Below are 8,704 nucleotides of genomic sequence, written 5' to 3'. Positions count from 1 at the left end.
TTTCACTAGAAGCTATATTCCTAGCAAGCATACCGCGAGCCAGCGACTAATTATACTTACCTATACGTGCATTGTGCAACTTATGTGGGAAATAACGTAACGATCTGCATGAAATGATCAAATGAACACGATGCGCACGAAACAGACTAGAATCGCAAATAAACCACCGATACAAATACGTATTTGTACGGTTGTACTCTTTTGCGAATTCACACAAAGCTACATAATTAGATTATTGACCCAGCTTTCGCCGGGCACTACTAAAAATTGGTTATAGACTCATCAATTGTTCCCTTCCACGGAAATCTTTAGTAAAAGGCGAAAGATTTATACGATTTGAAAGGAAACCAGAGTAACATCAGAAACCTTCACAGGAATACATAAAGAATAAACTTCATATACTACCTACGAGAGTGAATATATTTGGGGACAGATTTTAGAAGTTACGTTAGGATATACAACGACATTGAAGAACTATCAATATTAAATGCATTCATTTCTATCATACTTATTGTCAACATTACTAATTTTGTTGGTTAAGTTCAAAGAATTTATCATTTAAATCATTTATACCTATGTCTTACTGGAACGTTTAGAATATACTGCTATCTAGTGACAGTTTTGAGAAACACGTAGTTAGTCGTAGTCAGCCACGCTGCCCCACAACAGTTACGTTGGTCGTTTGATCGATTCTAAAAATCGATTAACTCGTGTATACCAACGAGCTGAAACTGTAGCTCAGCGATTCTCAACCTATGGTACGCGTACCACTGTAGTGCCCACCGCTGTGGAGTAATGATCAGCACGTCTGGCTATGAAACGACCGGGCCCGGGTTCAAATCCTAATTGGGACAAATTACCTGGTTGGGGTTTTTCTTCAACCAATTGAAGCAGAATTGCTGGGTAATTTTCGGCGTTGGATATCCAACTCATTTCGCCACCATTAATTCACCTATTATTATTATTATTATTATTATTATTATTATTATTATTATCCATACAATAGCCCGGGTTAAGTTCAAGATGCGGCGTGCTGTATTTGTACAAGAGCGCGGCCGTTCGGCTATTCAATCTTTCACAAAAATAGGAGTGTTAAGCACAATAAGCAGCAGTGTAAAGGCTCATTTACATCGAAAATTAAACATAACGTACGCGTTAACTTAAGAATATAAACGTTACGGTAAAATCAAGAAGTCATACCATCATTCACGACGGGAACATAAACATAACCGCAAACATACTTGGTAACCATGGAAACATAACAACGACGCAATTTCCTCATATTCTGTCGTATACTTCAGCGCTTCACGATTCTGTTCTGTTCGCAAATCACTTAAGCATAAGCATGAAAGTTTGGAGTTTGCAAACTTTCATTTAACGTCTTACGGTAATTTTTATGTCAATTCTTATGTGAATCATTGTGAATTATCCCATTTGGTAGCCTGGGCGCAAACTTCTGTGTTTATATTACGGTTATGTTTAATTTTCATTGTGAATGGGCCTTTAGCCTTCGGTTCCTTCCTCCATAAAAGGGGGGGGGGAACCACATGTGGTACGTGACCCACAGCTGGGTGGTATTTATAGTTTGAAAAATAAAAATATGAATTATCATAACATATAATATATATAGCCGTTTTCAAAGTTTCAAATAAGGAAAAGACCAGTAAAATAATGTGTGTTTGAATATAAAATTATTTCTTTAATGCGTGTTTTAACATTTCTAATATCTGGCCAATTTCACTAGACCTTATTGTTATAATATATGAAGTTTCATAACTAAATATCGAGTTCATGTTTGCTGTAGCGAAAAAAATTCATGTTTTCACAATCTAAATATAGTTAAAAGAAAAACTGAGACTAATAATTTCTTTGTACTTGCTAAAAATGTCTTGAATGTAGATGGCAACTTAAATAATTACAAACTACAACTTTCCAACTTGATATGAATGTTGACGAAGAACTACGAGATTCATTATTATAGCCCTATGTCTGTTCCGGATACTGGGATTAAAATAAAATTAATAATACATGGTTATTATCAAATACTTTATCAGACATATAGATGTACACAATTTGGCACACACATACTCTATACAATAATACAAAAATATACACATACAGTACATTATCTAATTACAATAGTTCAAATTCAAAGGCTCAATACACTACATAAAGGTTCATAGAATTATGCGCAGATTTTTCTGATAAACCATTTCATAGTTGTCTTGTATAATGTACAAGATATTACATATGTCTTCATTACGAGTTTATATGCTGATGAAAACGTGCAGTAGTGTTGTCAGAAAATGAGACCGACTTGCACGTAAATATTATAGATTAAGTAAAATAGGTAGGCAATGTAACTTGTATGTCCTCTGAGTAAAACATTCAAAGCATGTAACAGATTACATAAAAATTGTTATAGGAAATAAGATAATAAGTACAAAAAGCTGCTGTTATAATACCTTTGGATGTGAAATCTCAATTCATTTCTGTAATGATGTAAATAATTAAATAAATCATCAAGGAACTTACGAAACAATCACAAGAATATTAAAATAATAAACATGGAAAGACAGACAAATAAAATGTTAAAAGATAACAACAATAGGCCTAGGCTACCAATATTTTCATGTGGTTCCAAATCATACAAGTTAAAAAATATCAGGTTAGAAGTAAAATTGCGGCAATAAAAACGAACCCATGACTTGTCAGGATATTTTTTCATTAATAAACTTCCTCGTATGCAATCGTGAAATTAATTCAACAATTCATAGCATAATGTTGACAGTTTCAAATGTGTGGATAAACACAAATAGCCTTCATTGGTCTCCAATCTAGGAAGACAAACAATAACTCAATGCAATATTGTACCTATTAGTTTTTACTCCTGTCCGTCGCTATGATTCTGTGGCTTCCAAGACGTTAAGTCCATTGAAACCATGTCCATATGACTTACGTCCTCTAATATTTTTGTCCACTTTCATTTATGTCCACATTTTAAGTTCGTCCATTTTTTTGGATCCATGACTGTTATGGTTATGTCCACTTTTATTTAAGTCCACTTTCATTTATGCCCACTTTTTAATGTCCACTTTTATTTAATACTGGGTCGGCAGTATTTTTAGCTTCCTGATTGTTCTTCGAAACTATCGAAACGACTACCTTCTTTCGTCTATAGAGTACATTGAGCCACAACTATGGATGAAGCAAAATTGACCCAGTCTAAAAAGAGAAAAACCTTTGCTATTGCATAAAAGTTTTTGTTATCATCATTCATACAGCAGTAATGGGCAAATGAGATAGGCCTACTGGAGATGTGAAAAGAGAGATGTGCTTGGCGGGCATTTGAATGTGCGACACCCTATTAAAAGATCGTATCTACAAAATTTAAGTCGAGTAGAAGAGATTGTTCGGAATTACAACCACTGCAACGAAGAAGTACACATCAGAACTTACCTCAAAGCTATTAGATATCTGAAGCTATATGAAGATGATCAGGCAGAAGAGATTGAGTAGGGAATTGAAGTAAATTTGTAGAGGGACATACTGTAATGTATTGTACAATCATGTAGTGGACGTAAAAATGTGGACATAAAATTTATGTAATTGGATTAAAATAAAGTGGACATATACTTTATTGGACATATATTTATGGACATAGTGTAATGGACTTTTATGTAATGGAAATAATAAAATGGACATTAAAATTGTGGACATTATAAAAAGGACCTAACGTCTGTGTTTCATTCTGTGCATAGCTCGTGCGCTTCCTAACCAAGCGGTCCGTAATTAGATTCCCGATGTGGGAGATTTATCTCAATTCCACGGATTAGGTGCTATCCCTCGTTTTGTTGTCCGCGGTGCCCCTGCATCGCGCTGACCACACAGTCAATGATCCGCAATGTGAGACTAGTGTTGGTCCAAAGATATATTCTTCCCTAACTTACACCTAATCGGCACAAAAGGAGGATGTAAAACAATACAAAGAGAGAAGTAATTGTTTTCATTGCTATTGAACAGATGATCCACCTTAAATGAGAGTCATTTGTTTTATGTCGTAATGTAAAGATGGCATGACATGTTTCATAATGTTCTGTAGTTACAGATCAAAGCAACTTGAAACTAATTCGTAAACCAAGGCAAATTCTACAAGGCTGCCTTGGAGGGAGTTTTGATTCGTAGACCTGACCAGCTGACATCGTGTCTCGGAGCTTCAAGATGGATATCAGGTATTGAGCCTTCGAAATTGAACTAAACTATTTGCTATGTATATGAGAACAAAACAGCACAGATTAGAATAGAATCAAAGGAACATCCTTTTGTGCAAACTCCTTTCATTATATTATACATTATATCATGATATAGGCCTACATTATATCTTTACACGCTCGCGGAAAGAGCGGTAGCGGCAGTGCACAGCCCAGCTGACCATACGTGGCTCGCTGAACGCTCGGTTATTATGAGTAGACATCGCATCTTTAGGTTTTTACCTATTGTTTTTCTTAATAGGCTATCAGGTCTATCAGTAACTGTATAGGTACCGGTATCCTACAAGCAAAACTCAGCTCAGACTCGCGCCGCGCATTCTATACCCGTCTTACCCCCTGCAGTAGGCGGGTTCTTTGACAAGCGGCTACTGGTATAACTACTATACTCCAACCACGAGAAAGTCTCTGGGGAATGAGACGCAGCAGAGTAATGCTGCGAATGAATGTTGATGTCATAAGATGTCATAAGGTCACACATGTGGGTACTCTTATCTCTATTGGCTAGCTCTCACAGCACAAACGATAACATTGATACACACATATTTATACTACCCTAGTTACAAAATTGGATCAATGTTAATCTCCTGGTCTTTTAATCCCTCCATACAGGAAATAACATATGCAGGAGAGCGCATGGTTTTTAAACTGGCGTTATAACGGTAATATTATTTATCTACTTCGCTCCAATAGATGACGCAATAGTAAGGACATTCCTTTCACGGTTGATCTGGTTGGAGAACAGTATAACGGCTACGGTTGCGGACATGTGCATTCAAAGAGCAGCTGTAACAATAACCAATTAAGTGAATATAACATTACAAGATGTCAACATCGTCTCTTTCTAAGTCACAATCGGTATCTATCTTCACTGGCACTGTTCTTATATTTAAATTTTAAATATTTAAATTAAATTAAATTAATATTTAATATAAAACGCTATGTCACTCCCTGACTCTGTAGCAATAACACATGTTCACAAAGAAGATAATACGTGCGCATGTGCATAGTGTCGGTGGTGTGATTGGAGACGGGGAGCATGCTGGGAAAGGGAGCAAACGTCATCTGCGCGAGACAGTCACGCCCGCTGATTTCTGCGCACTGAGTTTTGTTTGTTGGATGCCTATATATGCCTGCTATTGTAATAGGTCTAATGAAATTTCATAGTGCCTAAACGCATCTATTTTCACATTACGACCTATTTTCGCTTTTCTGCACCTATAACAGCCTTTTTTCGCCTTTATTTAAATCGTATATCCCCACAAAAAACAGTATTAATTCAAAATATTAAAAACGTTAATCCTCAAAGACGGAATTGGTGAGGGACCGACACTGCCACAGCCTAACAATAAATTATATTCCAGTAGTCGGGTAAACGGGCGCGGCAGTCTTTGTAGGCAGAAAAGTGTCGGTCCTTTTATTTATGGCGGTAGCGGCAGCCATATCAAAAGACCTTGTCAACAACAGCTATCCAAGCAAAATCCATTGTGAAAAGTTAAGACATTTTCTAGATAGTCTAGGAAAGTGCTTCATAATTTTGGTAGGCCTATTGTGCTTCTGTGTTTGTGCTACAAAATGCCGAAACTGTATTAACAAGACAATGGATTTCAGATTTCCAGTGTTTTATGACAGATGGGAAATTGGTTTTGTGCCTGACCTGTAATAAAGAGGTAAATTTAATTTTTTATATGGGCGGCCGGGTAGCTCAGTTGGTAGAGCAAGCTGGCTACGGAGTGGAAGGTCCGGGGTTCGATCCCAGGTGGTGACAGGATTTTTTCTCGTTGCCAAACTTTCAGAACGGCCCTGAGGTTCACTCAGCCTTCTATAAAATTGAGTACCGGGTCTTTCCCGGGGGTAAAAGACGGTCAGAGCGTGGTGCCGACCACACCACTTCATTCTAGTGCCGAGGTCATGGAAAGCATGGGGCTCTACCTCCATGCCCCCCAAGTGCCTTCATGGCATGTTACCTTTTACCTTACCATGTATGAATATGGATTTTATTTTTCATTTCACAAAAATACTTGGCCCATGTTTATGTAGATCTGCACGTTTATATTTAGGCCTAATATGTGGTCATACAAACGTAGGTCAGAATATAAGGACAGTTTTCGGTAACGACATCCCTGCACCACATGGTACTAACTTAAACGCACATTACAAGTTTCAACCATCAGTGAAATAACATTCTAAAACTATAATCTGTTTCATTTTTGCAATGTTAAATGTATTGCAGTTTCAGCAATTGTCTTAAAGCCTATATTTCTCAAGCATTACCAATACTGCCGTTTCTCTATTTATGTAAATTTGTTCGTGGAATATTTTACTTCTAGTCCTTACGATTTATTTTCTTAAATGTTACTGTACCTATTTTAAAACAATAGGAACCTATTTTACATACGTTTCCAACCTATATAGGCATCTAAAACTTAATTTTTAGGGCCTAAAGACCCGATGTCTAATTTATGAGTCAAGAACAAGCAAGATAAACCGTAGGATGGGCAGTTTTTTACAATCTGAAATTATGAAAGTACTAAAAAAAATGCTTAGGCCTACCTTTTTAAAAACAATGTTGAAAGCGTTCCCCATTTGTTGCAAGGCAAGCGATGTTGCGTCTGAACACATTTTGATTGATACGTTGCAGTTTTGCTTCCGAAATGTTTGTTATTTCTTCCCGTTTTCAGTAATTCTGCAGCATTATGTGTTGATCCCGCTCGTGCTAACTTCGAGAGACATTTTCGCGGCGATTGTTCTAATCGAACATCGATATCATGCAACTTTTCCTCTGTTAAAAAAAAAGCATGGCGTTTTCGTCTTTTTTCTTGTCCAGTACAGATCCCGTACTTTTAAATTTATTCACTATTTTATGAACTGTAGTCTTTTAAAGGTGGATCAATACCTGGAAAACTTTCTTGAAATTTTCTATGACACTGAACAGATGATTTGTTGTTCTTTTAAGTTATGGCAAATGCAAATTATTTGCTCTGTATTAAATCTCCGAACCGCGATTCAAGCAAAAGACACAGACAGTGAAATTAAAGTCAACACTGCACCAATAAGAGATGTACTGTTCTGAAATTAAACTCTATACTGCACACAAGAACGCACAACCGTCTTATCATCGACTATGCTTGTCCTTGAGTGCCAGCGTGGACAGCTACCTACTGCAGACGCTGGTTCCCTATGCACTGTAAAAAACGGCCCCTTCTACGATTTATTTCGCTTGTTCTAGACATCCTTTTATCTGTCTTCGACTCTTTTCGTTACACGATTTGACTTAACCCCTCATTCAAATATTTAACACAATTCATGTATGAATGTAAAATACTACATTTCAAACAGTGCCTTCCCTATTAAATCAAAAGGTCGTACTTGCAAGAATTATGTTTTTGAGTTGAAAGATATATATATGCTTGTCTGTTAAATTTAAGTGAACGATTAGATTCATTGCTGTTACAACTTTCTGGCTTAGTAATATGACACAAAACGTTCCTCTTAACTAAAATATAGGCCTACAATTTTTACACATACGATATTTAAAAAACGTTTGACGTGAATTTAAAAACGTAATTCACGGATTTGTAGGTCCATTAATAAATTTAATATAAGGCTGTACTTATTCTATCTAATCTGATGGTGTTCTAGTGTTACAAATAACACAGAATAAAAATATAAATTACATAGAGAGCCACAAAGAAGAAGAAACCACGACGCGTGGGCTAAGAAGTGAACAGGAACTATCTATGATCCATTTTGGGTGAAAATGAAAACATACAGAATATGGTATCATGTGTGGAAGAATGGATACCGCTTTCTATGACGGAAAGCGCTCTTATTTCGGACCGCTTCGAAAACAACGGCCATGATCATAAAATTATAAGAAATACACGGCTGAAGGACAATTAATCCTCTGTGCAATATTAAATCTAAACTATGTACAAAATATTCATATTCCAGATTCGTACAGACAGAAGAAACTTCGCGAAAAAAAACATGACATGCAATAACACGACAGTCTTCTGTATAAACAATGCCACGTCATAGTAAAACGACTCCCACAGATAGCAGGACAAGTGCGGCAATTGAGAGCTATGCTTCAACTGCTAGTTTTATTCCTTAGTATCCTAAACCAGAGCAATGAGTAAACAGAATATCAGAAATGAAATACGCAATGAAAGAAAGAAAAAAAGAAGTGAAATATCCCTTTGGTTTTTGTGATACTTTACGACAGTGGTCGTCAGCACTCTCTGAAATTGGTAAAGGGTAAGCGGAGCAATGTGATATGCCCCGTTGTGCAGCAGGAACTGGTAGAGGGCATACTCGCCATGAGCCACGGATGCACCATAGTGCAGTCTCTTCTCCGCGGGTAAGAGACGCTAGCCCGAGAGTGCATTGTGCTGATGACCGCTGCTTTACGATAAGATACGTGTAGTACAAAC

The 8,704-nt window shown here is 36.8% G+C and overlaps 1 non-coding gene across 1 annotated transcript; it reads right to left on the bottom strand.

The window, feature by feature from the left end:
- Positions 1-237: 237 nt before the first annotated feature.
- On the bottom strand, positions 238-356 carry LOC138709954 (U5 spliceosomal RNA). The gene has a single exon (XR_011335001.1). It is a non-coding gene; the product is annotated as a U5 spliceosomal RNA (small nuclear RNA).
- Positions 357-8,704: the final 8,348 nt, after the last annotated feature.

Source organism: Periplaneta americana, chromosome 1, assembly GCF_040183065.1.
Source record: "Periplaneta americana isolate PAMFEO1 chromosome 1, P.americana_PAMFEO1_priV1, whole genome shotgun sequence".
Classification (NCBI taxonomy): domain Eukaryota; kingdom Metazoa; phylum Arthropoda; class Insecta; order Blattodea; family Blattidae; genus Periplaneta; species Periplaneta americana.
Note: the sequence above shows the minus strand (reverse complement) of the source record. Positions and strands in the feature narration are given on the sequence as shown.